The sequence below is a fragment of the Lathamus discolor genome, chromosome 2 (assembly GCF_037157495.1).
Source record: "Lathamus discolor isolate bLatDis1 chromosome 2, bLatDis1.hap1, whole genome shotgun sequence".
In the NCBI taxonomy this organism is placed as follows: Eukaryota; Metazoa; Chordata; class Aves; order Psittaciformes; family Psittacidae; genus Lathamus; species Lathamus discolor.
This window is the reverse complement of record NC_088885.1, coordinates 153044668-153067048: the sequence shown is the minus strand read 5'-3', so window position 1 is coordinate 153067048 and position 22381 is coordinate 153044668. Positions and strand designations below refer to the sequence as shown.

At 41.8% G+C, this 22381-nt stretch overlaps 1 long non-coding RNA gene across 1 annotated transcript in view; it reads left to right on the top strand.

The window, feature by feature from the left end:
* LOC136009448 (uncharacterized) overlaps positions 1 to 15957 on the top strand; it is a 33876-nt gene extending 17919 nt beyond the window's left edge. Inside the window, exon 4 of the long non-coding RNA XR_010610569.1 lies at positions 15875 to 15957. This is a non-coding gene — a long non-coding RNA (uncharacterized LOC136009448). The remainder of the gene's footprint in view (positions 1 to 15874) is intronic.
* The last annotated feature ends 6424 nt before the right edge of the window (positions 15958 to 22381 follow it).

Here is a 22381-nt window from a genome sequence, read left to right as displayed (position 1 = left end):
CACCTGGAGCATTGTGTGCAGTTCTGGTGTCCTTAACATAAAAAGGACATGGAACTGCTGGAACAAGTCCAGAGGAGGCCACGCACCTCCCGTATGAAGATAAGTTGAGGAAGTATGGAGACCTAATAGCAGCCTTCCAGTGCCTGAAGGGGGCCTATAGGGATGCTGGGGAGGGACTCTTCGTCAGGGACTGTAGTGACAGGACAAGGGGTAACGGGTTAAAATTTAAACAGGGGAAGTTTAAATTGGATATAAGGAGGAAATTCTTTCCTGTTAGGGTGGTGAGACACTGGAATCGGTTGCCCAGGGAGGTTGTGAGTGCTCCATCCCTGGCGGTGTTCAAGACCAGGTTGGATGAAGCCTTGTGTGGGATGGTTTAGTGTGAGGTGTCCCTGCCTATGGCAGGGGGGGTTGGAACTGGATGATCTTGAGGTCCTTTCCAACCCTAACTATTCTATGATTCTATGATTCTGTGATTCTACTGACTTTCATTTTTGATGTGGACCCAATACTGAACACCAGCAAGATCTCTAGAACCTTATCAATTTAACAACTGAAGCCTCATTGTCTTCCAGGACTTAGGCTTTGATCCAAAGTGGTTTTTATATACGTGTGTAAAATACATTTAAAGTATTCTAACTTTTTAACAGAACAAGCTGCATAACAGAAAAGACACAATATTTTATGTATTGTTTTGGTTTTAATACTTTGGAGGAAAAAGTGAGGGTTAGGAGCTGATCACTGAAGGAATTGCGTGCTTTGGAAAATACGTTCTATACATCATATTTGCTGAGTGCAGGATATATGTATGCATATTTTCACTGAAATAAAATACACAGTGTTATATTTCTTCATTTCAGTCAAACGTAGATGTGTAGCCTGCCGTTATAGATGATTAGATCGCTGTATTTACTGCTCTGAAATTATTCTTAATAACATCATTGCTCTCAACATGCTTCTTAAACTCCAGAAGGGAAATTGGTATTGTGGCTAATTATTTTCAGCAGTTCTGAACACAACAAAAACGCACACACTGGAATTACACGTGTTTCTGTTCACAAAAATACATACCCCACTGCTATAGAACAATAGCGATTTAAAGAAAAAATATAACCCCTCCTGTTTTATCCATATATCATAAATAATAGGTATATCTGTGATGGATGTTGCATGGAATAATGCCTTACTTTTCTCGGCAATTGCTTTACTCATCTTTAGAGTACAGCTCTTGCTAACAGCAAGGAAAGGGACGCCTATTTCCTCCCCATGGCCATTTAAATGTAATAACCTTACAGCATTTGTCATTTTCATTGCAGTGTGGTTAGTAAAGGAACAGATGCTGAAGGCTTATTTCTGACTTGGCATTTGATCATGAAACTCCAAGATTGCACATGTAATGTTTAAAGCATCCGACAGAACAAGCCTCATGTGCTCCCTCTGCAGAGAGACCTGCTCTGCAATATCCAGAGGGCTACACCTGGGGATGAACGAGTCACCTGAAGTCAGATTTAATAGTCTTGTTCATTGTTTGGGTGTTGGAAGTCTTCAATTTAGATTCTACTTAGTTTGTTGCAGGTGTCCCAGAGGTGAGGACCAAAACCAGCTTCTGGAACAGGACATAGCACTGCTCTTTCCCAGACATCATACACACACACTGGCCCCTCATTATCTGCTTAGAGAATTGGGTAAAGGTAAAGCATAACCTGCTCTCCTCTATTCGTTCTGCTCTGTGCTAAGCCAAGAGGAGGATGCTAGGGTGAGGCAAAGTTCTTCGTCTGTTACCATGAAAAGAAAAACCAAAAAACTAAGAGGTGCACCCTGAAAAACAAAACAAAACAAAACCACCACCCCAAAACATATCAAACAACACAATAAATTATTTTATCTGAATGTGACATCTTCCTGTTAATCAAGCGGAGCTCATTTAACAGATGGGTTCACAAAATGAGCCTCTTTGACCTGATTTTGCCCTTTCTGACATTAGGTGCTCACATTTAGATGATTTGTCTCAAGCTGGTTTTGGAGCTCTGTCGGTAATCAAAGGTGTTTCCGCTCCTGAGACAAATTTCCCTGAAGGGCAGTTTGTCCGCCTAATTATTCTGCACCATATGTAGCTGACGAGATGACAGCATTTCAGAAAGACGGATGGGATGAATCCCACCTTTGGGGCCTTGACCCTCTGCAAATGAAGCAGCAATGGACAAGTCAACGTTGAAACAATTTATACTTCAAGTCTTAATAATTCTTGAAGGTGAGAAAGAAAAGCTGCATAAACTTTACTTAGAGAGAACATTTCTACTTGAAATGATGAGGATGCAAACCTGATGCATTTCATGTCAGCCACCTGTTCTCATGGAGTGGCTCGTTTCCTGTACTTCCTTAGCAAAACTGTTTCAAGCTTCTTTCTTTCCTCAGCACTGAATGATAAGCTTGATAGTGGATATAGTGTTATTTTGCATGAGTAGATGATGCATTCATTTATAAGGCTTTAAAATCAAGCTTAGCAGCTTGATGTAAGATGAATGCATGTCCCTGTTACTTATTTTTAGTCAACAAATGCAAGGTATATAATTTACACAAAGAGAATAATATCAGGCAAGAGTCTTGTTGCTGGGAATAGTTGAAACTGCACAAGGTATCCCCATTATCCTATCAGCCTAATTTTGCTAAGCTCATTTTAATGAAGCGCGCAAATGTGACTGCCTATTCAGCCTCTCATCCTGGGAACATATTGTAATTAACTGCCTAAGCAGCTGTACGGCAATAGGAGAAGGCTTTAAATGATGTGAATCTGTTGATATTACTTGTGTTAAAATGATTTTGGAGATTGGAAAGGAAGATCTGATTGCCTTTTACAGCAGTATCTAAAACCTAAATGAGTTCTGACACCTGAAGGAAGAAGAAATAACCTGCAGACTTCACATTTCACAGGCTTCACAGGCTGTAAAATGCATTTGGAAGCTTGATCACCATGACCTAACCTTTGCAGTTATTTCAGCCCCTCCAGTTATTGCCACATATTTGATCCTCAAATGTTGTTTAATTGATAGCGTGAACATTAATATGAACTCAATGGCAAAGGAGCAGCTATTCACTCTAAGACAACTTTGTTATCGCAAGGAACCAAGGTACCATCAGTGACTTTTCTCATGAGTAAACAACAATGGTACACTGCAAACCTGCAAAAAAATAAAAGTACTTGAGGGAACTATTACAAAACTGTATTAAATGGGAGCAAATGGAGTTAGTCTGGCAGACTGCTACAGTTTGTAAGGCCAGGATGGGTCAAGCCTTGAATAATACATTTAAGGTACTAATAGCAACATTTAAAACACTGTCTTCTGTAGGATGAGATAATGGTTCTGCAAAGCTGATTGCTATCTTTGTTTCCTAAAAGTAGACTGACAGATTAAGACAAATTATGGTATATAGTCCATCAAGGTGAACTTAATGCAAACAGTGACAGCAGATGAACATGCAAAAGGAAGACCTAGCAAGAAAATAGATCCGAGATTTTATAGCATGTTTCTGATCTCAGAATCCTCATTCTCCACTGTTTGCCACCTTTATCAGTCTGCACCAGTGTCCTAACAAAGCCTTCAAGAACAGATGTTAAGTTTTGAAATTGGGTTTCAGTTTTGTTTTGTGGGAAAGATTTATGTGGCCAGGCTCAGGCTTCCTCAGGCTAGGAGGGGATGGGAAGTGTTCCTTCATGTTGCTGTTTGGTCTGCTAGAAGCAGGGAGAGTGAGCTGAGCCTATCAAGAATGTGCTTGATCAAGTGGAGCCCTAAGAAAGAGTATGGGAGAGAGCAGTGTGGTTGAACATTTCATCTGTCTTTAAGAAATTCTGCAGATGTAAGCCTACATCTGTTTGGGGGGCCAATTCAGCAAGAGGCTGTCAATAGAATATGCAGTTCCGAATGGTCATGGAGCAGGAGCAAGCAATGTTGTTGCTTAGTAAGACCTGTGAACCCATGAACATTTTATTGTTTGCTTCTGTCTGTAAAACCAAGACATTCTTGCAACTCACATTTATAGATAGCCTTCATAACCACATAGAATCATAGAATCATAGAATAGTTAGGGTTGGAAAGGACCTCAAGATCACCCAGTTCCAACCCCCTGCCATAGGCAGGGACACCTCACACTAAACCGTCCCACACAAGGCTTCATCCAACCTGGCCTAGAACACTGCCAGGGATGGAGCACTCACAACCTCCCTGGGCAACCGATTCCAGTGTCTCACCACCCTAACAGGAAAGAATTTCCTCCTTATATCCAATCTAAACTTCCCCTGTTTAACCCATTACCCCTTGTCCTGTCACTACAGTCCCTGACGAAGAGTCCCTCCCCAGCATCCCTATAGGCCCCCTTCAGACACTGGAAGGCTGCTCTGAGGTCCCCACGCAGCCTTCTCTTCTCCAGGCTGAACAGCCCCAACTTCCTCAGCCTGTCTTCATACGGGAGGTGCTCCAGTCCCCTGATCATCCTCGTGGCCTCCTCTGGACTTGTTCCAACAGTTCCATGTCCTTTTTATGTTAAGGACACCAGAACTGCACACAATGCTCCAGGTGAGGTCTCACAAGAGCAGAGTAGAGGGGCAGGATCACCTCCTTCAACCTGCTGGTTACGCTTCTTTTGATGCAGCCCAGGATACGGCTGGCTTTCTGGGCTGCGAGCGCACACTGAAGCCGGCTCATGTTCATTTTCTCATTGACCAGCACCCCCAAGTCCTTCTCTGCAGAGCCGCTCTGAATCTCTTCTTTGCCCAGCCTGTAGCTGTGCCTGGGATTGCTCCGACCCAGGTGTAGGACCTTGCACTTGTCATGGTTGAACTTCATAAGGTTGGCATCAGCCCACCTCACAAGCGTGTCAAGGTCCCTCTGGATGGCATCCCTTCCCTCCAGCATATCAACCGGACCACACAGCTTGGTGTCATCGGCAAACTTGCTGAAGGCGCACTCAATCCCACTGTCCATGTTAGCGACGAAGATGTTAAACAAGACCGGTCCCAACACTGATCCCTGAGGGACACCACTCGTTACCGGTCTCCAGCCGGACATTGAGCCATTAACCACAACTCTTTGTGTGCGGCCATCCAGCCAGTTCTTTATCCACCGAGTGGTCCATCCATCAAATTGATATCTCTCCAATTTAGAGAGAAGGATGTCGTGTGGGACAGTGTCAAACGCTTTACACAAGTCCAGGTAGATGACATCAACTGCTTTACCCCTGTCCATCAGTTCTGTAGCCCCATCATAGAAGGCCGCCAAATTGGTCAGGCAGGATTTCCCCTTAGTGAAGCCATGCTGGCTGTCACCAAGCACCTTGTTGTTTTTCATGTGCCTTAGCATGCTGTCCAGGAGAATGTGCTCCAAGATTTTACCAGGCACAGAGGTGAGACTGACTGGTCTGCAATTCCCCAGGTCTTCCATTTTCCCCTTCTTGAAAATGGGGGTTATATTTCCCTTTTTCCAGTCGTTGGGAACTTCACCTGACTGCCAGGATTTTTCAAATATGATGGCCAGTGGCTTAGCAACTTCATTCGCCAGCTCCTTCAGGACCCACGCATGGATTTCATCAGGTCGCACGGCTGCATTAGCAGATGGGACTTCTCAGATCTGGAGTAAGCAACGTTCATGCTCCCTGACAGCAAAACATGTGGTCTAATAGCCATAAATGAGGGTCAACTTTTAGCTCTCTGCTGTTGAGGTATTTAGCATTCACCTAATGCCCTTCTGACAGAAAGCCTTATGGGACAAATGGGGCCAACAGTTCCCATACAGTATAAGTCAGACCATTTACATTCTGCTTGGCACATACTATTTATAATTCATATTTTTAGTTTGTGCAGTCTGCAGCATTTAACAACTTTTATGATGCTGTGTTTAAAGACGAGAACAGTAACGGAGAGAGGTGGCTGAGGCCAAGCTTGTCACAAACTTAGCAAATTTCGTTGTCTTTGGAGAATCTCATTGGTACAGACTGACTGTGCCCATACTCTGAGCTCTGTGTGTTCAGTGCCATGCATTGGCCAATATTTCTTTGGGCAGGCACTGCAAGCTGAATCTTGCCCTCACAGGAGAACTGGGTGGACTGACCCTCTAAACCCCTGCTGGTTATGGAAGGTATTTTGGTAGATTACTTGTGCTAAAATATTTTAAGAGATTCATACACTTTTTAAAGGACAATTAGGTTATCAATCAGGTGAAGTAGTCTGAATTCTACAGTGAACACCAGTGGTAGATAAAACTCCTTAGTGCTGGTTTCTTGTTTCCAGGTGAGATCACTTCTTTGCTCTCACTCACCAGTCTTCTTCCATCTGCCCACAAGTTGATTTTGACTCAGGAGGGCTTGTGGTGAGTTGCTTTTCCTGATCCATTCCCAACATATGGCTTGTGTTAGGTGCTTCCATGTGTTTTCTCACATGGGCTCGATTTATTAAATGGATTAGGTGACTCTATGTGACTGATCTGGCTCATCAATATCTGCTGTTTCACTGGCTTGCATGTGTTTACAAGCTTTATTAGGGTCAGTGCAAATACATTTATTGATGAACCACATCAGAAAGATACCAGGTGGCTGACAAAGGCATCTTCTGGGCATAAGGTAGCCCTTTATTAAAGTTTGCTAATATGTTCATAATTTCTACTTATTTACTTTTCATATAATGGTATGATAGTAAGTTACAACTCAAACTCTCACTATACAAAGTACGCAGTGAACAGCTTAGGCTTGCTGCTTTAAGTAGACTTCACCATCCCAGATGACATTTAACACTCTCTCTGTTTAAAAATAGACCAGGGGTGTTAGTTGAAATCTCTATGGCTTTTCTAAGCTTGGAAAGACGCTAGGTATTACTTTCCATCTGACAAAGAGAGGTGAGAAAACATGTCCCTATTCAGAAAATCAGCATCAGGCACAGCTTTTTGGTGTGGTTTCATTTTCTTTTCTCTCTGTGACACTTTCAAGGTCGTATCACCAGACATGATAAACAGTAAATGTGCTATGAGAAGACATTTAGCACAGAGAACATTAGCATCATCACTGCTAGTAGTTTTAAATAACACACAAAAAAACCCCACCAACAAACCCCCGATGATTAAAGCTGATTCCTTGTGTGATTAAACCAACCAGCTCATTAGCATTAACCATACTACACTTTCTAATGACCCAATTTATTTTAAACTACAGATCCAAGCAGATCTGATAAGGCCACAGTATCCTAATTCTAAAGTAATTCCTAATTAAAGCAGCCTTCTAGGCATTGGCAGCCACATCAAACCATGTCTCATTGGACTTACTCAGCAGACCAGTCCAGTTCAACATGAAGGAGTTGAGAGAACTTGCAAGCTTTTGGTTCAGTATGTTCTTTATGGGAATTTGATGAATTTATTTTAATTTAAATCTATCTAAGGACTAAAACCTAAGTCTATTATGTAAATTGAACTCTTTCCTACGTGTTACAGATTCTTCTCTCTCCCAAGGGCAGCATCTGGCAGATAATATGGTAGGTCATACTAGAATGAAGCTCATATGTATTTAAGCAGCAAGTTATAGTTACAAAGGCAAAGCTCAGAGGATGATTTGTTTTGGCACAGCATTTTTATCCCCAAACACCAGCCAGATTTCTTGGCCCTTCCTGGCTTTAGCACATCAGATAAAGAGCCATAGATGCATTCCCAGTAGTGTTATAATGCACCCAGTAAATCACCGTGCTTACATAATGGCGACTACCCCAAAGCAATGAACTGCCTGTGTTCTGAACCCCCTAGATCCATCCCAGGTGCCATGCAAAAGCTGTGTGACTCCATCAGCACAGTGCCAGGACTGACCTCCTTCTGCTTTGTGCCACCCTAACGCAGTCAAGGGGTTTTGGCCAGCTCAAAGCACACGCAGAGCTCCTTCGCATCTTCACTGAGCATACTGTGTACCCATGCACTGAGTGGAGTTACTGCCTGCAACGGTGTGGTGTCCCCTTCCAGGCAACTTCAGTGCTTATCAATGATCCTTGTTAGGAGAAGATTTTGAGTTTAAATCCAATAGGCTCAAGTTATCTTCAAAGAGGAAAGTCATTTGCTGTGGTCAGATGAGATGGCAGACACTTGCCTTTCAGAAGAACTCCACTGAAAGAAAAAAACAAACCCCTCATTAGTAAGGAATTTTGCTCAAAATCTTCACTGGTGTCCACACTTGGTTGACAGATTAATTTAAATGTTTACTGTATCTAATCTTTCATCATGTGCATCTGAATGTTTCGTAAACCAATTTACTTTAGCTACGGAAAGATCAAACAGTAGAGATGCAAACTGTATATAGCTTCTATGCAAGAGCATCAGAACATGACATTAATCTCCTTTCTAATTTCCTATGCTCCCATTTTTGTCGTACAAGGTGACATCCCTCCAGCAACTGGGTGATTGATATTGTGGAGGGTAATTACTCTTAACTATCTTTAATATTGGTGCAATTGCTCATCCATCTTAAAGCAAATGATATATGGGAGATTATTTATTAAGGATAGACATTGAATCGTTATAAAAAAGGATTTATCTTGAAAAAATACAGGATATCTATGTTTATCCCTCTGGTACCAAGTAAATTGTATGTTTCCATTAGAAATATCTGCAACCTACCCCAAATAAATGGACTCAGACATCTTGTGGTCAAATACCTCTCTGAAATAGAATAAGGCCTTGAAAAATAAAACTAAAGGGGACTTATCCTCTTATTACTGCAACATAAAAATTGATAAAAGTGCCATGACATTATGTCAGAAAATAAGAACCAGCAAAATAATGATATGTAGTTCGTTCTAGTGTGCCAGTGTCAAGGATTTTTATGAGGACTGCATGAAATGCACCATTATGGTTTATCCTTACTCATGTATTCACATCTTGATGTGTGATAAATAACTTCCTCAATAACACCTTGCTTTCAGTAGATTTGAAACATACTTGGTTATTTCTCCCCAAACTGATAAAGACTGTCAGCTCTAATTGCTTTAATTTTGTGGTTGCTTATGTCTGGGAATGAATGAGGTTGGGCTCCTTGACTGCAGTCTGGTGACCAGAAGTTTTGTAGGGTCTGTCTGGGTTCATTGTTTTCTACTGAGAAAGCATGAAGCAAATCTAATCTCCTAGGGCTGTATGTGTTTTATGTGGAGAGGAAAAACATGATGGATATAGAATCACAGAATCATAGAATAGTTAGGGTTGGAAAGGACCTTAAGATCATCTAGTTCCAACCCCCCTGCCATGGGCAGGGACACCTCACACTAAATCATGTCACTCAAGGCTCTGTCCAACCTGGCCTTCTTTGAACACTGCCAGGGATGGGCATTCACCACTTCTTTGGGCAACCTGTTCCAGTGCCTCACCACCCTCACAGTAAAGAACTTCTGCCTTATATCTAACCCGAACTTCCTCTGTTTCAGTTTTAACCCATTACCCCTTGTCCTATCACTACAGTCCCTAATGAAGAGTCCATCCCCAGCATCCCTATAGGCCCCTATAGGCTGCTATGAAGTCTCCATGCAGCCTTCTCTTCTCCAGGCTGAACAGCCCCAGCTTTCTAAGCCTGTCTTCATACAGGAGATGCTCCAGCCCCTGATCATACTCTTAGCCCTCCTCTGGACTTGTTCCAAGAGTTCCATGTACTTTTTATGTATACGTACTATTTCTTGGCTTTAAATTAACAAATGCTCTATCTTACTAACCAGAAATACCCTGTGACACAGGGACATGAGAAGAAAATGTGAAGATTCCAGTGGAAGGCATGGGGTGGTAGGGACAAGATCCTTTTCCCAGTTAGACATTGAGCTACTATTTAGTGCCAGTTGAGTTACTGATATTCCAAGACCCATACCAGAAGGGCTCATTCACAACCACACTTCCCTAATTAACTTTCCTCCCCAACCCAGACCTCTTGGTCATTCACAGAGTGCTCTGAAGTGACATGGTAAATCAAAGTCTTCGCAGTTGACTGCCACTTCATTCTCTTCTAGATATTCACAGATGCTGTTTTTCTTCTTATTACCATGTTCTTGCAACAGCGGGCCTGAGCAGCATAACAGCCTCTGTACCTTGAATTCCTCCATAATGATAGCAACAAAGGTAGCAGCTGCCATCACTGCTAAGTTCAGGGCAGTCTTGACCATTATTTTATCTTTTGATTTATATATTCCCATGACAACATTGCTCTCTATCTGCTTCCTCTCCCTAGTAATTGCCTCCTTGCAGGTGTTAAGTATTGCCCACATCTGCTAAAATCAGAGATAAGACTGAAGTAGAGAGAAAGTTCTGAACAGACCAAGGAATTCTAGGATAGCATCGGAAGGCTTCCAAATACATGTTGAAACATGCAGTGCTAAAACATTTTAGTTCTGGTTTTCAGTTAAAATGCTCATCTTAAACTGTCTGCCTCAAATTAAACATAGGTCCATTGAGAGAGGAGGGTCTGTTCATTTTTAAGCACATTTGGCTATCCCATGCTGTAATCTAGGAAAAGAGAAACCAGCAGCCTTTGAAGCTAAGCAAAACTCAGCTTGGCCTGATCCAAAGCTCATGGAGGTCACTCTTCAGTGTTCAAATCAGTTCTCCTTGAGAGTAGCCATCATCAATTCCTGCTATGTGCAGGACAGAGTTAAGAACAAAGACAACTGGAATAAAAATCCAACCCTGTACTGGAAAATCCCCCTGGTCTTTGTTTAAGCGTCAAATGCAGAACAAACTACCACCATTTTTTCTTCCATGGGAATTACACAAATGGCTTTTTGCTTTGGAAAGTTGGGGTTCATGTTTTACTTTTTTTCTGTTACAGGAACTGCCTCAAATATAAAATTCATGCCTAAAGCAAGAAAAATCAATCAAAACATAATAATTTATTCAATAGTATAGACTGGTGCTGCCAGGGAAAATTGATAAACAAATAATCAGAGTGCATTAGACCCCATCCTTTCCTGAATTACATGAATACAGCTCCTGTGTAGCAGAGGCAGTTTTGATACTTCAGAATCTGTATAAAAGGCTGGGCCCAAATCTCTGCCCATGTTAATTTTATGCTGGGGTAATTTCATGCATTTTAATGAGATCCCTTTGTATTTGCACTAGTGAGAGAAACACAAGAAACAGCTCTGCAAATGCTCTTACTGTCTCTGTTTTTTTCTTTTAATAGGGGGAAAACCTATAATTTGGACATACTCATTTTCAGAAAAATGATTCTTTTCCATTGTGGAGGGATGATTTACAATACCATAAACACAAATAATGGCCGTTGAGCAAGGTTCATATATTATACTGTCAACAAAACACTGAGCTGAGGACCAAAGAAACTAAGAAAACCAACACCCCCCCCCCCGAATAAAACCCTAATAAAAATATTGATCTTAAGATGGGCTCAAGTAAATTAACTTCTTGTTATAAGAGCAGCCATCTAAATGGAGGTTCATCCTGAACTGTTTTGCTTTCTTTTTCAGTTGTATTTTATTTTTCTTTAACCTTCATTCAGCCTGCATCCTGAAGAAGGTCTCTCTGCTAATAAGGTTACTCAGTCAGCCCTTCTCACCTCCTGTAATTTGCCTAAATTACGGAAGGCAAATTAAGCCAGATCAAAACAATATTAACAAACTCATGCTACCATCATAATTAAATCACAGCTGATGCAAAGGGACGGTGGAGACTGTCGTAAATATTTCAGGTGGTTCTGGTGACAGTAATGCATTTTATTAGGGAAAACTATCATCATTTTTTATGATCTAATGCACATTTACCCTTTTCTTGTGCTTCAGCTGTGAGGTAGGTTGTAAGGTAAATTGGATCCCCCTTTGTTAATGCTTTTTTTTTTCCTAGTTAACTGATATTAGTTTTATATTCTACATTATTTAGCGGTTGCTCTTGTGCCTTCACTAGGTGCTGTCAATAAGGGAAAATTACTTTTTCTGAGAGGTATTAGTGTCCTGTACTGCTATCTCAACAACAGCCTCATGCAATGGGCTCCAAAGACAGGCTCAACTCTGCCTGTTTTTCCTCTGAGCAGCTGCAGGCCTCAGTGTCCTGAGCTGAACCCAAGCAAGACCTGCGAGAGGGATGTGGTGTAGTAAAGACAGGACTGTGAGGAGCATAGCACAGAATCTTCTCAGCTAGGGGTAGGTGCGAACCAGAATTTGCGATCCCTGAGGTGAGCACTGATATCAGTCAGTTAACAGCAGACCTACTGCCTTTTCCAGCCATCATTTAAAAGCATGTGATAGGGTATTTGACAAACACAGTGTTGTGGTTTAACCCCAGCCAGAAACTAAGCACCACACAACCACTTGCTCACTCCCCGTCCCAATGGGATGCAGGAGAGAATCAGAAGGGTAAAAGATGTGTAGCTGTGGCTGAGCATTAAGGAGTAAGGGATGTGGCACCTCAAAACCTGAAATGTGATTATAGTTCCACATGATGTCTCATGCAGTGGGATTAATGGAACCTTAGGATACATGGACTTGGATACCTCAAATCCCCAGGCCAATGACAAATGTCAGTACTTGGTGACTCCTTAGTGCCCTCCTCTTTGAGGCTCTGCCACAAGGCACCCCCCTCTCATCCTCCTTGCAGGGCAGGTGCCTCAGGGTTAGGACTGGACTTTGGCACTGCTGTGCTCCAAATCCTGACCAGGAGGGAGCACACGATATGGTGTTTATACTTGCAGCATGCTACAGGGCTGTCACACATAGCCCATCTCCTTCGGTATTAGTTAGCCCACCAGGATGGGTGGCCAACTTTGGAGATGATGCTTTTCTTGTTCCTACAAGACTCTGGGGTGTACTCAATTCTGAAATCTTTAATTTCATTTTAGCTTGTTGACTTCCTGTGCTACCCGCTCTACACATCTCTGCTTGTTTACACTTGAGAAGGAAAATCAGCTCAGAGAAAACAAAACTCTCTTCCTTAGCTTGGGGCATCAATCAAAGCAAGCAAGGGGAAATGAAGTGGAAATGGAGTGTGACATCCAGGAAAAAGCCTTCCTTTGATCTTTCTTGATATTGTTGGTTACAGCTGATGGGGAAACCACAATTCCTTCATTACTCTTTGGTATGTGAAGTAACTGTTTTGGATAAGGGTAGTGGTTGAATGTCTACATCCTGCAGCCTATGCTGGGGAACAATGTTATGATGTTAACAGTACAAACCACAGAGGACAACTTTTCTTATAGCAAAACCTAATTAATAGATGTGTTTGACATAATATTGCCTATAAATTGTCCAACACATTGCAGCTATGTCAGAGAGGGTGCAAGATAAAGTCTGTATGTGCTTGCTAACGTGCCTGTATAGCATATCTGTTTACTGGAATAATTAGTAAATACCTAAAATTTACCTTGCTAATTATCCCTTCAGTGTTATCCATGGTTAAAGAGCCCTACTGCCTGTTCAGGTTTGAGCTGCTGAAAAGAAAGCCTGGATGTCTTGTGGTTGTAGAATAGGTGAATGAAGACATCCTAGACAGTAATGCACTTTTTATCATAACAACATTTCCTGGCACCAGGAAATACTAAGTTTAATAAGAAGATATTTCTCCTAATAAGAATGAACAGAGTTCTATGACTCTATGATTTATGATGATGACACCTGAACTCTCATTTCAGCAATTATGAACTTCATTGTCCTGCAATACATTCTTATTTTAATCTTTTTTCTTTAGTGCCAAACAAAGCAAGGTTTCCCCTGCAGCAAATAATGTTTTTTTTCCCATCTAAATTAAACATTTACACAGATTAAACTAACATTTGGCAGGTTGTCCTTTCTAAGCCCTTTACAGTTAAATCCTCTCTCCATGTACTCAGAGAATTCAGATGCATCCACACCTTAGATGCTCTTTTCAAACATATATTGAAGCATTCAACTTTCCAGAGTGTGATTGTGCTTTATATGGGATATCCCTATATGACAATTAGGAAACAACAGCAGAAGGCACCTACCTGTGACTGGAGGAGCCTATTATGCCTTGAAGAGTTATGTTACGCTCAGGACCATCACCGATCTTAGTTTCCAGAGTATTTGGCCGGCCAGAAGACCCCATTGCTTCTTAACATAGGATGAGGGTAGCTTTAGATTAGACACTATGAAGAAATTCTTCACTATGAGAGTGATGAGGCACTGGCACAGGTTGCCCAGGGAAGCTGTGGCTGTCCCATCCCTAGCAGTGTTCAAGGCCAGATTGGATGGGGCTTGGAGCAACCTGGTCTACTGGAAGGTGTCCTTGCCCGTGACAGGGGGTTGGAACTGGATGGGGTTTAAGGTCTCTTCCAACCCAAACATTCAACGATTCTATGATGTGAAATCATTTAACCATACATTACTTTCCACTTAGATGCCCACTGTCTGCTTTCCAACCTGTGCAAACTCCCATAACCGCAGGACATCACAGTAGCCCCTGTGGTGAGGTGCACTACCTTTGCGTCCTCAGATCTGTCCTAGCCTCTTTGACTCCTAAGTCTTGGTCCTCATAATCAAGGAACACAGCAGCCTGACACAAGCATTTCTGAGTAGTTCCATTAAAGTTTTAAATGATTCCCATTCTAGAAATGTAATCAGCAGTTCTGCCTCTCAGACATGACAGAGTTAGCCCCAAAAGTGATGCAAGTCACTAACAAATGACCAGATAAAACCAGGCATCTAGTTCCGAACTTTGAATTTGGATAAACTGCAATGGTCCACGTCAAAAGCATGCAGTAGAACACCTTCCATCTTTGGTATCAGGTCTTTTCTTCTTCCAGATAAGAAATTCCTTTTTACTGAATTAAAGCAAAATTCACTAGTCACTAGGGTGCCCTGAAAAACTGAGAAACAAAGAGATTATTACGAGTTTCTCTGCAATAGCAAATTGCTTCTGTTTTAAATATTTCTCAGGGAGGGCATTTCTTTCCAGGTACCTCAAATAAAGCCAACAGTTCCAGGGAGGATGGCAGTACTTATATTTATTATCTGACAAACCTTATGGAGCGAAAGATTACATCTGTCTACATTATTTGGCTGTTTTGTGGGAGCTGATGCCATCAGAAATGAAATAACCAGCTTCAGAGAATGCATCCCCTTAGTTTATTGTTTCATTTTGTTTTATGAATGCAGCCTCCGTAGCCTTTTGCTTTTATTCTGGTTTTCCATGTTGCTGTGCCTGCTACTATAGCTTGTCTCTTCCTCTTACAGTATAAAATCCAGGGGCTCTATCTGAACATAAAAGTAACCTCAGATGAAATTTATGAACCTCCAAGAAATGAATTTGAAATAGCAAGCATAATAAAAATCCTTATGCATTTAGAAACAAATCAGTTTTTTCTTTTTGTAATGTAAGAAAAAAACAAGAAACTTACTCAAAAATGGAAGAGGATAAAATCCCACCTATGTCTTAGTTGTAAGCCCTCTCTGTAACCAGTCAAAGGAGCAAATTTCTCCAGCAGAGAAAGCCCATACGGCAGCCATATGTGAAAGCTTTTGCTCCAACCAAAACCACCTATTTAGTGTAAGAGAAAAGAGCTGGGGAACTGACCCCTTACGCCAATTCCTATTCAATATATAATCTCACAGGCTAGAGGGCATGAAAGCACGTGGGGTTGAGAGGAAAACATGAGAGATGAAAGAGAAAAAATGTAATTTTCCCTGAATAAAATAGAAGTTTCCTCAATTTATATCTCCATCCCCTCCTTCCAAAAGCAAAATTTCTTTGAGATCTTTCCTCAGCCTCATTTGATTCCCAGCAGTCCTCCATGCCTTTTCCTCTGAAGGCCTTGCACGTAACACACATATTCCAGTTTTCATTTGCTGTGTCTGTGCCTTCTGTTTTTCAAAGCTAATACACCAGCCTGATGTTTTCTGCTATTTTATATTCTGCAGAAGTTTTCCAGGAAAGAACCTTATGAAAGATTGCATTCTGCAGCTTTAACTCACATACGGAAGGTTGGTCCATGGAATTGGAGCCCTGTGATTTTCTTCATTTGCCCAAGCAGAGTATGCAGAAATGTCAAACAGACTCAGAGAAAAAGGACAATTATGACTTTTAGCCATGGTCTGTAGCCTTCATGTGTAAAGTTTGAGCCTCATATTAAACTCAATAGTCTCTTTTTTAAACTAAATATAGACCACTTGCTCATGCAAATGACATTATACTGAGTGCAGCATACCTTTACAGTAATTGCATTCACAAATGATGTGAGCATGCCTAAGCCTTTTGGGAAAAAGTCTTTTTCTTTTTTACATTAATCTTAAGATTCAAGGGTCCATTGAGATGAAGGGCTTGTTCACATCCCAGCCCTCCATCAATTCAGGTTGGAGAGCTGCCCTGGGAAGCAGGAGGTGGAGTGGGCATTCGCCTGTGATTCTCCAGACAGCGTTCCTGGTGTGGCCTTTCATATCTGAGTGGTAAATGAGTATAAAATGACCTCAAGTAAAATGGGAACATTTTACACCCTCTTTGCTCTAAAAGTAATTGTGCAAAACAAATGACAGCATCAATATGAAGCTATAGTTTTAAATAAGAGTTGTTAGTTTTAAGAAGTGGGTACATAAGGAGGTAAATAAAGCTACCAAGCAAGCTGAGATTATGGCTTTCCCCACCACCTTTCTACTAATACTTATCTTTAAGTATTAAAAATGCAAGTAGTTATATAAGGAAAAGATCACACCATAAATGACTTTACTACCTTCAAATCTTCCTTGTGTGAGCACCAGTGACCAACTAGTGAAAAGGAAGATGTAAGTCCAGGTTCGGAGGAGGAAAGTACCACATCAGTAAGAAGGATATTTTTGGTACCTAAGCTATAATGTGGTATATGGAATTTAGACATGATTTCAGCACTTCAACTCTGTGGCTTATTCCGGAGCTGTGATGAAGATGTGATGACCCCAAAAAGGCAAATCTAGGAAGGCCTGTCTCATCTTAGAGATAAAAGTGTAATTCCAGTAAATGGTGTCTTAGATAACAAAGAAACTCAGGAAAAAGGATAAGGGCAGGTGAATAACCTACACCAGAGTGATATAACAACACGTTTCAGAGAGGGTCTGCTAAGGCATTTTCAACAGAAAAATGAGCAGCTGGATCTGATAGGAATTTCCTTGTCCTCATGTGGGGAGAGAAGCTTTTGTAAAGGGGGATATGACCACATTCAAACAGCTCCGCAGCCCCCTCTGCTCCCACTCTGAGTCAAAATGAGCACAGGTAGAAGGAACCCTTAAGGCTAAGAGCAAACTTGCAGATGTCCATAATGACTGAATGAGGGTGGTTGCGAGGAAAGCCAAACGAGGTCTTAATCAGTCTGCATCTTGATAGCACATTCCCTGAGTGACAGAAGACACTAATGGATCTTGGAGGAGGTAAGGAGAGAAAGGAGAGATATCTGAAGTGAGTAAATCTCTGCGGGGCTGTTGTGGTTTAAACAAAGTCAGCCATAAATCACACAGCTCGTCCACTCACTCCCCCCCTTCTTGCCCTCCCCCTGCTCCTGGAGGGACGGAGAGGAGAATCGAAAAGAATGCAACTCCCACGGGTTGAGATAAGAACAGTTTAGTAACTAAGGTATAACACAAATCACTGCTGCTACCACCAATAATAATAGTGCTAAAGGAAATAACAGGAGGAAAGAATACAACACCTCAACACCAGCCGACCAATAACTCGCCCCACTCCCCCCAGCTGAGCACCGACCGATACCTCGTCCAACCCTGCAGTGCCAGCCCTTCCGGTTCACTCTCCATTACATCCTGGACATGACATGCTGTGGTATGGAATACCCCTTTGGCTTGTTTGGGTCAGGTGTCCTGTCTCTGCTTCCTCCCGGCCTCCCCTCCTCCCTGGCAGAGCATGAGGCTCAGAAAGTCCTTGGCCAGACCAAACATTTGAGCAGCAACTGAAAACATCGGCGTTATCAGCACTGTTTCCAGGCTGAAAATCAAAAGCACAGTGCTGCATCAGCTACTAAGAAGGAGAAAAATAACTGCAACTGCTGAACCCAGGACAGGGGCAGATGAGCAAATCAGATTGACGGTGAAGCTTGGTGGCAGCAAACGCTCATAGGTGGTGGATGGAATAGTAAGCAGGAAGGAAAACTGTCTCCTAGGTGGGTGCAATGAGCCCTGTGCTGGGCTGTCAGGGCAGCATCAACCTAGCTGTGACTTTATTAGCAACCACAAAGGATAAGGGAAGAGACCTGTCTTCTGCTAGGCCGGTAGGACCAGTCAGGGCACCAGGGATGGGATGTTCTTGGCTTCAGTGGGGATTTACAGCTCCACTGCTTATGGCTGCTGGGTAAGGTGTTGGGACCATAGCTGCAGCAGCATAGCAGATCAGCATTAAGAGCTGTCAAGAGGGCACTGTTATTAATGTAAAGCTGCTCTTAATCAGTTCTGCAAAATTATCCTCCCCTAGGAGAGCAGTTGAACAAATGTGGCACAGAGAACAAGAAATGGATTGCTTGGGCAAGTCAGTATGGGAAACTTGGGCTAGAAACCCTGTGATTTCAGTCCCAAGAAAGGAAAGCCATAAATTTAAACAGATTTGTATCTGCTTTCCTGTTCTAGTCCCCATGCTTCCTTTTCCTCACAACATCTCACTGGCAGCACTGTTACATGGAGAAAATACAAGTCTAATCCTGCAGTGTCCATAGCAAAGAGATCTTTGCCATGGACTTCAGGGACAGAAAGGTCAAACCAAACTGTTCCGTGTGTTATCCACATGAGGCAGGGTCTTTCTGCTTCCCCAAACACATGTGCACAGGCAATGCACAGAAAGCAAGATGCTGACAGCAGCAAGGGGGAAGGTATGACTCTGAAACACAGAACTGCCCCACATCAAACATGCTCTGAGCACTCTACACATTAATTTCTGTGCAAAGACCCTCATATCCCCACCTTAGAGTCCTTTTTGTGCAGCCAGACTAGCAAAGAGAGTTTATAAATGGAGTGTTTATAAGCTCAGGTCAGACTGTGCCTGTAGTTTCAGTTCGAATTGTAGGTGTGAAATATAAAGATTCAAATACACCGTCTATTTCATTTCAAGCAAATCTTTCTCTCCAGGACATAAAACACTACATAAAAGCTGCTGTAATGCCTGGGGTATTCAGTGTCTCTAATGGTAGAAAGCAGACCAGCCTTTTAGGGATTTTTCTAATTGACAGAAGGTGATTAAACGGAGAGTGGTGAGACAGGAAGTGCCCTAGGTGTTATATAGCTAGAGCTGGTTTGTGCCATTGTGAGTAAATGGAATCAATGCTTCGTATCATTATTTAAACAGTATAATTAAATTCGGAAATTCAGATGCTTAATGTTCCCTCTGGCCTGCAGCCAGGAAAAAACATGGTCAAAGGAGAGGAGGCCATTAAGCCAGCAAGGCAGCTCAGGTGCGCTGGAGATCAGAGAGAAATCAGTTCCAGGGTACTAATTGAAATCAGTGGGCTTAAAGTGAGACTCAGCCGATCTCAGGGACCTGAGGGAGGTTTGCTTTCATCCTGGGTTGGTTTGGAGAGATGTTCTCTGGCACTCCATGCTTCCACCTTGGGTTGCTTCTCCACCATCTCTGTTGAAGTGATCACAGTGCTACCTTGGGGAGGATTTTGCAGTGATATTTCCCTTGGAAGGCTGCTGTTCTTCACAGCATCAGGCAAAGCACAGCTACTCTAAAAAGTCAACTTTCGCAAGCATATTTGGTACATGTACCCATTTTTGATGTGACAGAGTGGAGGCGTGATGGTAATATTTCTGCCCCCATCATCTAGTTTAACTGTGATTCCCCTTAGATATCCTAATAGCTGGAATCTGGTGTCAAAGAAATCCATAGTGGAAGTAAACTTCGAATGGCAATGCCAGTTGGCCGCAGGAAATGATTGCAAAGCTGTGATGGCTTCAGATCAAGAATGGGGAATTTCATGGAAGTTACTCCTTAGGCAACTTAGTGGGCTCAGCACAAAAGTGAAAGAGTGAAAGATGCCTAATCATAGAATAGTACTAATAGTAGAATAGGATCAAACTAACTGATCAGACAATTTTGTTCGGTACTTGTCTGTGAGAATCTAAGTCATTGGTGTAAGAAGTTTTTGCAGCCACTAAATCTGTGATGCAATGCTGGATTTACTTTTGTTTTTCATTTCAAGATTAATAGATAAAGATGAAAATACGGCAAATTATCCCATTATATTTATGCTACTTGTGGCAAAACTGTGCCTCCCATTGCTTAAAAAACAGTATTGTGGAGCAAGGTTTGTAAGAGGGTTTCTTATTTTCATCTAACAAATTTGAAGGCCAAGCTCAGTAGTTTGTCATCGATCAGGTTTTTAGTCCTTTTGAAGAACTGGGAAAATAGGGCAATCGGTGGTTTTCAATGTGTTGTCCTACCAGCATTGCATTCAGAGAGATAAGTAGCCGCCTCCAAGTTGTGTTTTTCTTAGCATATCTGAACAGGTATATCTGTCTTTGGCAATCCACTCTAGGGAAAAAGACAATAAAGATCACAGATAATTACAATGTGGATTGCAGGAAGATACCTTCAAGCTGTTTCTATAAAGATGAGATTGCCTACTAGAGATGATCTTTAGAGCTGTTTCCATGGTGCAAGCAAACAACTTTAATGCAAAATTATGCCTGAGTCTCTTTCAGGTGTTCCTTTATCTAAAACAAGCAGCATAAGTAGCTCATTCACACCAGCACCTCACTTAACAAACAGTACCACTGAAATCAGCAACAAGGGTGGCAAAATCAGTCCCTGGGTAATCACGCTTTTCAAGGGGATTTCATTTCTGCAAGATGCTCAGCAGATCCTGCAGAACTGACACAGACTTGGGGACAATTAAGACTTTGCAGAATCAAACTGGTAATTATCAGGCTTTGATTCGTGTTACCTCATGGGTATGAAGCTTGTATTTCAAGTTTTGTTCTCATAAATAATTTCTCTAACTTTTTCTCATTGCGGCTTCTTGAAATAATCCAACAACTTTGGCATACAGATAAATGAATACCTCACAGGTTATTGGAGGTGATACTTATGACTTTTGGAGAATACTAATTAACCCAATGATTCTTTTATGTTGTCCTGGCTCAAACAAATAACATCTCCAAATGTTCAGGTACATTTCCAAATCTATTTAAATATACGTATAAAAATATAGATAAATTATATACACATATACAGATCATTCTGTACAGTGAGATGATTATTCTTATGTTGGTGTAGTACAGCCTAAACAATACACGTTTATTAGGTGTGCATCTCTCACCCTTACATCAGAGGTGTCATCCTTAGATCCCAGGTATGACTCTTAGTAAACTCCTTGAGGCAGGCAGCAGCCATGCTCTTGGAGTAGAATGGAGCAGTAGCCATGGAGTAGAAACAGATGACTTTACAGTCTGTTTTGTGCAGTTTTGTGCTTATGTTTCTATGAAAGAGGACTAGTAGCAGGGAGTTTTGTGTTTTATAGCAGCAATTTCACGTGTGATTGGTTGGATGGAGAGATTAAGGCTTTTGATGTGTAGGATAGGCAGAGATAAGGTGGGGTATCCCATTCTCAAGAAATTCGATGGCTATATAGTGGTTGCCTGTGAATGCAGAGGGAGGTCTGGAAACTATTCATCTAGGATCAGTGCTCCCCAGTATTTCTTTAGAAGGAACGGCCTTTTAGAGGATAATGTGGATGGGGATTAGCAGGCTGTGGAAACAGCAGATTCTAGAGTGTCACTGCCACTTCTACATTTGCAGATGAATGCAGTGGTACATGTTTGTGCTACCTCAAGTTTTGGCAGCTTTTCTGAAAAGGGTTTTGGACCACACTTTATTTTAAGGGGAGGATCCTAAAATGAATCAGTTTTGGTTTTGATTGGGTTTTTCTTTTGGCAAGGGCCATACTGGGGGAAGCTAAACAATTATCCTGGCCTGGCAGAGACACACATGGGGCTGCATTCGCTCTGCAAATAGGGCTTCCATCTCCAGCCCCTGCTGTCTGGCACATTTTGCATGTATTAATTCTACAGGAAAAAACCCACAACATGAATTTTGGCATTTTAAAGCAGATGTCTAATTAGTTAGTGGCTGCTATTTTTCTCTTAGACATGCTTTTGGGAGATTAATGATAATGAAAAATTGCTGAATCCCCTTTATCCCAAAGAACATTCATTCCAATACTTTAGATCCGATGCCATCACCCACAACATACTGTTGTATGCTCTACTGCTTTCAAGTCTAATCCCCATCTCTGTTTTGGGGGAAGGGAGATTGTTTGCTTTTGTACATCCACGTCTGCTTTGATTCATACGTAATTTATGGTGTGCTTTCAACTGCTCAGTTAACTGCCTTCTGTGCATATCCCACAAAGCAAACAGAGTTTCTAAGTCAGTTATGCAAACTTTGAGGAGTTCTACTTT